Genomic DNA, 6,916 nt, shown 5'->3' with positions numbered 1-6,916 from the left:
AGACCCCCCAAAGTTGGCATAAAAAAAATTTTTTTAGGCATATTTTGTATGCAAATCTTTAAAGGCGAATATCTCCTAAACTAGAGGAGATAGACCCCCCAAAGTCGGCATCAAATAAAAAAAATTTTTTAGGCATATTTTGTATGCAAATCTTTAAAGGCGAATATCTCCTAAACTAGAAGAGATAGACCCCCCAAAGTTGGCATCAAAAAAAATTTTTTTTAAGCATATTTTGTATGCAAATCTTTAAAGGCGAATATCTCCTAAACTAGAAGAGATAGACCCCCCAAAGTTGGCATCAAAAAAAAATTTTTTTAGGCATATTTTGCATGCAAATCTTTAAAGGCGAATATCTCCTAAACTAGAAGAGATAGACCCCCCAAAGTTGGCATCAAAAAAAAATTTTTAGGCATATTTTGTATGCAAATCTTTAAACGCGAATATCTCCTAAACTAGAAGAGATAGACCCCCCAAAGTTGGCATCAAAAAAAATTTTTTTAGGCATATTTTGTATGCAAATCTTTAAAGGCGAATATCTCCTAAACTAGAAGAGATAGACCCCCCAAAGTTGGCATCAAAAAAAAATTTTTTTAGGCATATTTTGTATTTAAATCTTTAAAGGCGAATATCTCCTAAACTAGAAGAGATAGACCCTCCAAAGTTGGCATCAAAAAAAAATTTTTTTAGGCATATTTTGTATGCAAATCTTTAAACGCGAATATCTCCTAAACTAGAAGAGATAGACCCCCCAAAGTTGGCATAAAAAAAAATTTTTTTAGGCATATTTTGTATGCAAATCTTTAAAGGCGAATATCTCCTAAACTAGAGGAGATAGACCCCCCAAAGTCGGCATCAAATAAAAAAAATTTTTTAGGCATATTTTGTATGCAAATCTTTAAAGGCGAATATCTCCTAAACTAGAAGAGATAGACCCCCCAAAGTTGGCATCAAAAAAAATTTTTTTTAAGCATATTTTGTATGCAAATCTTTAAAGGCGAATATCTCCTAAACTAGAAGAGATAGACCCCCCAAAGTTGGCATCAAAAAAAATTTTTTTTAGGCATATTTTGCATGCAAATCTTTAAAGGCGAATATCTCCTAAACTAGAAGAGATAGACCCCCCAAAGTTGGCATCAAAAAAAAATTTTTTTAGGCATATTTTGTATGCAAATCTTTAAACGCGAATATCTCCTAAACTAGAAGAGATAGACCCTCCAAAGTTGGCATCAAAAAAAAATTTTTTTAGGCATATTTTGTATGCAAATCTTTAAACGCGAATATCTCCTAAACTAGAAGAGATAGACCCCCCAAAGTTGGCATCAAAAAAAAATTTTTTTAGGCATATTTTGTATGCAAATCTTTAAAGGCGAATATCTCCTAAACTAGAAGAGATAGACCCCCCAAAGTTGGCATAAAAAAAAATTTTTTTAGGCATATTTTGTATTCAAATCTTTAAAGGCGAATATCTCCTAAACTAGAAGAGATAGACCCCCCAAAGTTGGCATCAAAAAAAAATTTTTTTAAGCATATTTTGTATGCAAATCTTTAAAGGCGAATATCTCCTAAACTAGAAGAGATAGACCCCCCAAAGTTGGCATCAAAAAAAAATTTTTTTAGGCATATTTTGCATGCAAATCTTTAAAGGCGAATATCTCCTAAACTAGAAGAGATAGACCCCCCAAAGTTGGCATCAAAAAAAAATTTTTTAGGCATATTTTGTATGCAAATCTTTAAAGGCGAATATCTCCTAAACTAGAAGAGATAGACCCCCCAAAGTTGGCATAAAAAAAAATTTTTTTAGGCATATTTTGTATTCAAATCTTTAAAGGCGAATATCTCCTAAACTAGAAGAGATAGACCCCCCAAAGTTGGCATCAAAAAAAAAATTTTTTAGACATATTTTGTATGCAAATCTTTAAAGGCGAATATCTCCTAAACTAGAAGAGATAGACCCCCCAAAGTTTGCATCAAAAAAAATTTTTTTAGGCATATTTTGTATGCAAATCTTTAAAGGCGAATATCTCCTAAACTAGAAGAGATAGACCCCCCAAAGTTGGCATCAAAAAAAATTTTTTTAGGCATATTTTGTATGCAAATCTTTAAAGGCGAATATCTCCTAAACTAGAAGAGATAGACCCCCCAAAGTTGGCATCAAAAAAAAATTTTTTTAGGCATATTTTGTATGCAAATCTTTAAAGGCGAATATCTCCTAAACTAGAAGAGATAGACCCCCCAAAGTTGGCATCAAAAAAAAATTTTTTTAGGCATATTTTGTATGCAAATCTTTAAAGGCGAATATCTCCTAAACTAGAAGAGATAGACCCCCCAAAGTTGGCATCAAAAAAAAATTTTTTTAGGCATATTTTGTATGCAAATCTTTAAACGCGAATATCTCCTAAACTAGAAGAGATAGACCCCCCAAAGTTGGCATCAAAAAAAAAAATTTTTTTAGGCATATTTTGTATGCAAATCTTTAAAGGCGAATATCTCCTAAACTAGAAGAGATAGACCCCCCAAAGTTGGCATCAAAAAAAAATTTTTTAGGCATATTTTGTATGCAAATCTTTAAAGGCGAATATCTCCTAAACTAGAAGAGATAGACCCCCCAAAGTTGGCATAAAAAAAAATTTTTTTAGGCATATTTTGTATTCAAATCTTTAAAGGCGAATATCTCCTAAACTAGAAGAGATAGACCCCCCAAAGTTGGCATCAAAAAAAAAATTTTTTAGACATATTTTGTATGCAAATCTTTAAAGGCGAATATCTCCTAAACTAGAAGAGATAGACCCCCCAAAGTTTGCATCAAAAAAAATTTTTTTAGGCATATTTTGTATGCAAATCTTTAAAGGCGAATATCTCCTAAACTAGAAGAGATAGACCCCCCAAAGTTGGCATCAAAAAAAATTTTTTTAGGCATATTTTGTATACAAATCTTTAAAGGCGAATATCTCCTAAACTAGAAGAGATAGACCCCCCAAAGTTGGCATCAAAAAAAATTTTTTTAGGCATATTTTGCATGCAAATCTTTAAAGGCGAATATCTCCTAAACTAGAAGAGATAGACCCCCCAAAGTTGGCATCAAAAAAAAATTTTTTAGGCATATTTTGTATGCAAATCTTTAAAGGCGAATATCTCCTAAACTAGAAGAGATAGACCCCCCAAAGTTGGCATCAAAAAAAAATTTTTTAGGCATATTTTGTATGCAAATCTTTAAAGGCGAATATCTCCTAAACTAGAAGAGATAGACCCCCCAAAGTTGGCATTAAAAAAAATTTTTTTAGGCATATTTTGTATGCAAATCTTTAAAGACGAATATCTCCTAAACTAGAAGAGATAGACCCCCCAAAGTTTGCATCAAAAAAAAATTTTTTAGGCATATTTTGTATGCAAATCTTTAAAGGCGAATATCTCCTAAACTAGAAGAGATAGACCCCCCAAAGTTGGCATCAAAAAAAAAAATTTTTTAGGCATATTTTGTATGCAAATCTTTGAAGGCGAATATCTCCTAAACTAGAAGAGATAGACCCCCCAAAGTTGGCATCAAAAAAAAATTTTTTTAGGCATATTTTGTATGCAAATCTTTAAAGGCGAATATCTCCTAAACTAGAAGAGATAGACCCCCCAAAGTTGGCATAAAAAAAATTTTTTTAGGCATATTTTGTATGCAAATCTTTAAAGGCGAATATCTCCTAAACTAGAGGAGATAGACCCCCCAAAGTCGGCATCAAATAAAAAAAATTTTTTAGGCATATTTTGTATGCAAATCTTTAAAGGCGAATATCTCCTAAACTAGAAGAGATAGACCCCCCAAAGTTGGCATCAAAAAAAATTTTTTTTAAGCATATTTTGTATGCAAATCTTTAAAGGCGAATATCTCCTAAACTAGAAGAGATAGACCCCCCAAAGTTGGCATCAAAAAAAAATTTTTTTAGGCATATTTTGCATGCAAATCTTTAAAGGCGAATATCTCCTAAACTAGAAGAGATAGACCCCCCAAAGTTGGCATCAAAAAAAAATTTTTAGGCATATTTTGTATGCAAATCTTTAAACGCGAATATCTCCTAAACTAGAAGAGATAGACCCCCCAAAGTTGGCATCAAAAAAAATTTTTTTAGGCATATTTTGTATGCAAATCTTTAAAGGCGAATATCTCCTAAACTAGAAGAGATAGACCCCCCAAAGTTGGCATCAAAAAAAAATTTTTTTAGGCATATTTTGTATTTAAATCTTTAAAGGCGAATATCTCCTAAACTAGAAGAGATAGACCCTCCAAAGTTGGCATCAAAAAAAAATTTTTTTAGGCATATTTTGTATGCAAATCTTTAAACGCGAATATCTCCTAAACTAGAAGAGATAGACCCCCCAAAGTTGGCATCAAAAAAAAATTTTTTAGGCATATTTTGTATGCAAATCTTTAAAGGCGAATATCTCCTAAACTAGAAGAGATAGACCCCCCAAAGTTGGCATCAAAAAAAAATTTTTTTAGGCATATTTTGTATGCAAATCTTTAAAGGCGAATATCTCCTAAACTAGAAGAGATAGACCCCCCAAAGTTGGCATCAAAAAAAAATTTTTTTAGGCATATTTTGTATGCAAATCTTTAAACGCGAATATCTCCTAAACTAGAAGAGATAGACCCCCCAAAGTTGGCATCAAAAAAAAATTTTTTTAGGCATATTTTGTATGCAAATCTTTAAAGGCGAATATCTCCTAAACTAGAAGAGATAGACCCCCCAAAGTTGGCATCAAAAAAAAATTTTTTAGGCATATTTTGTATGCAAATCTTTAAAGGCGAATATCTCCTAAACTAGAAGAGATAGACCCCCCAAAGTTGGCATAAAAAAAAATTTTTTTAGGCATATTTTGTATTCAAATCTTTAAAGGCGAATATCTCCTAAACTAGAAGAGATAGACCCCCCAAAGTTGGCATCAAAAAAAAATTTTTTTAGACATATTTTGTATGCAAATCTTTAAAGGCGAATATCTCCTAAACTAGAAGAGATAGACCCCCCAAAGTTTGCATCAAAAAAAATTTTTTTAGGCATATTTTGTATGCAAATCTTTAAAGGCGAATATCTCCTAAACTAGAAGAGATAGACCCTCCAAAGTTGGCATCAAAAAAAAATTTTTTAGGCATATTTTGTATGCAAATCTTTAAAGACGAATATCTCCTAAACTAGAAGAGATAGACCCCCCAAAGTTGGCATCAAAAAAAAATTTTTTTAGGCATATTTTGTATGCAAATCTTTAAAGGCGAATATCTCCTAAACTAGAAGAGATAGACCCCCCAAAGTTGGCATCAAAAAAAAATTTTTTAGGCATATTTTGTATGCAAATCTTTAAAGGCGAATATCTCCTAAACTAGAAGAGATAGACCCCCCAAAGTTTGCATCAAAAAAAAATTTTTTTAGGCATATTTTGTATGCAAATCTTTAAAGGCGAATATCTCCTAAACTAGAAGAGATAGACCGCCCAAAGTTGGCATAAAAAAAAATTTTTTAGGCATATTTTGTATTCAAATCTTTAAAGGCGAATATCTCCTAAACTAGAAGAGATAGACCCCCCAAAGTTGGCATCAAAAAAAAATTTTTTTAGGCATATTTTGTATGCAAATCTTTAAAGGCGAATATCTCCTAAACTAGAAGAGATAGACCCCCCAAAGTTGGCATAAAAAAAAAAATTTTTTAGGCATATTTTGTATGCAAATCTTTAAACGCGAATATCTCCTAAACTAGAAGAGATAGACCCCCCAAAGTTTGCATCAAAAATATTTTTTTAGGCATATTTTGTATGCAAATCTTTAAAGGCGAATATCTCCTAAACTAGAAGAGATAGACCCCCCAAAGTTGGCATAAAAAAAAATTTTTTTAGGCATATTCTGTGTTCAAATCTTTAAAGGCGAATATCTCCTAAACTAGAAGAGATAGACCCCCCAAAGTTGGCATCAAAAAAAATTTTTTTAGGCATATTTTGTATGCAAATCTTTAAAGGCGAATATCTCCTAAACTAGAAGAGATAGACCCCCCAAAGTTTGCATCAAAAAAAAAATTTTTTAGGCATATTTTGTATGCAAATCTTTAAAGGCGAATATCTCCTAAACTAGAAGAGATAGACCCCCCAAAGTTGGCATCAAAAAAAAATTTTTTAGGCATATTTTGTATGCAAATCTTTAAAGGCGAATATCTCCTAAACTAGAAGAGATAGACCCCCCAAAGTTTGCATCAAAAAAAAATTTTTAGGCATATTTTGTATGCAAATCTTTAAAGGCGAATATCTCCTAAACTAGAAGAGATAGACCCCCCAAAGTTGGCATCAAAAAAAAATTTTTTTAGGCATATTTTGTATTCAAATCTTTAAAGGCGAATATCTCCTAAACTAGAAGAGATAGACCCTCCAAAGTTGGCATCAAAAAAAAATTTTTTTAGGCATATTTTGTATGCAAATCTTTAAACGCGAATATCTCCTAAACTAGAAGAGATAGACCCCCCAAAGTTGGCATCAAAAAAAAATTTTTTTAGGCATATTTTGTATGCAAATCTTTAAAGGCGAATATCTCCTAAACTAGAAGAGATAGACCCCCCAAAGTTGGCATCAAAAAAAAATTTTTTTAGGCATATTTTGTATGCAAATCTTTAAAGGCGAATATCTCCTAAACTAGAAGAGATAGACCCCCCAAAGTTGGCATCAAAAAAAAATTTTTTTAGGCATATTTTGTATGCAAATCTTTAAACGCGAATATCTCCTAAACTAGAAGAGATAGACCCCCCAAAGTTGGCATCAAAAAAAAAATTTTTTTAGGCATATTTTGTATGCAAATCTTTAAAGGCGAATATCTCCTAAACTAGAAGAGATAGACCCCCCAAAGTTGGCATCAAAAAAAAATTTTTTAGGCATATTTTGTATGCAAATCTTTAAA

The sequence above is a fragment of the Phlebotomus papatasi genome, chromosome 2, assembly GCF_024763615.1.
Source record: "Phlebotomus papatasi isolate M1 chromosome 2, Ppap_2.1, whole genome shotgun sequence".
In the NCBI taxonomy this organism is placed as follows: Eukaryota; Metazoa; Arthropoda; class Insecta; order Diptera; family Psychodidae; genus Phlebotomus; species Phlebotomus papatasi.
The sequence above is the reverse complement of the archived record's forward strand: the minus strand, read 5'-3'. Positions refer to the sequence as shown.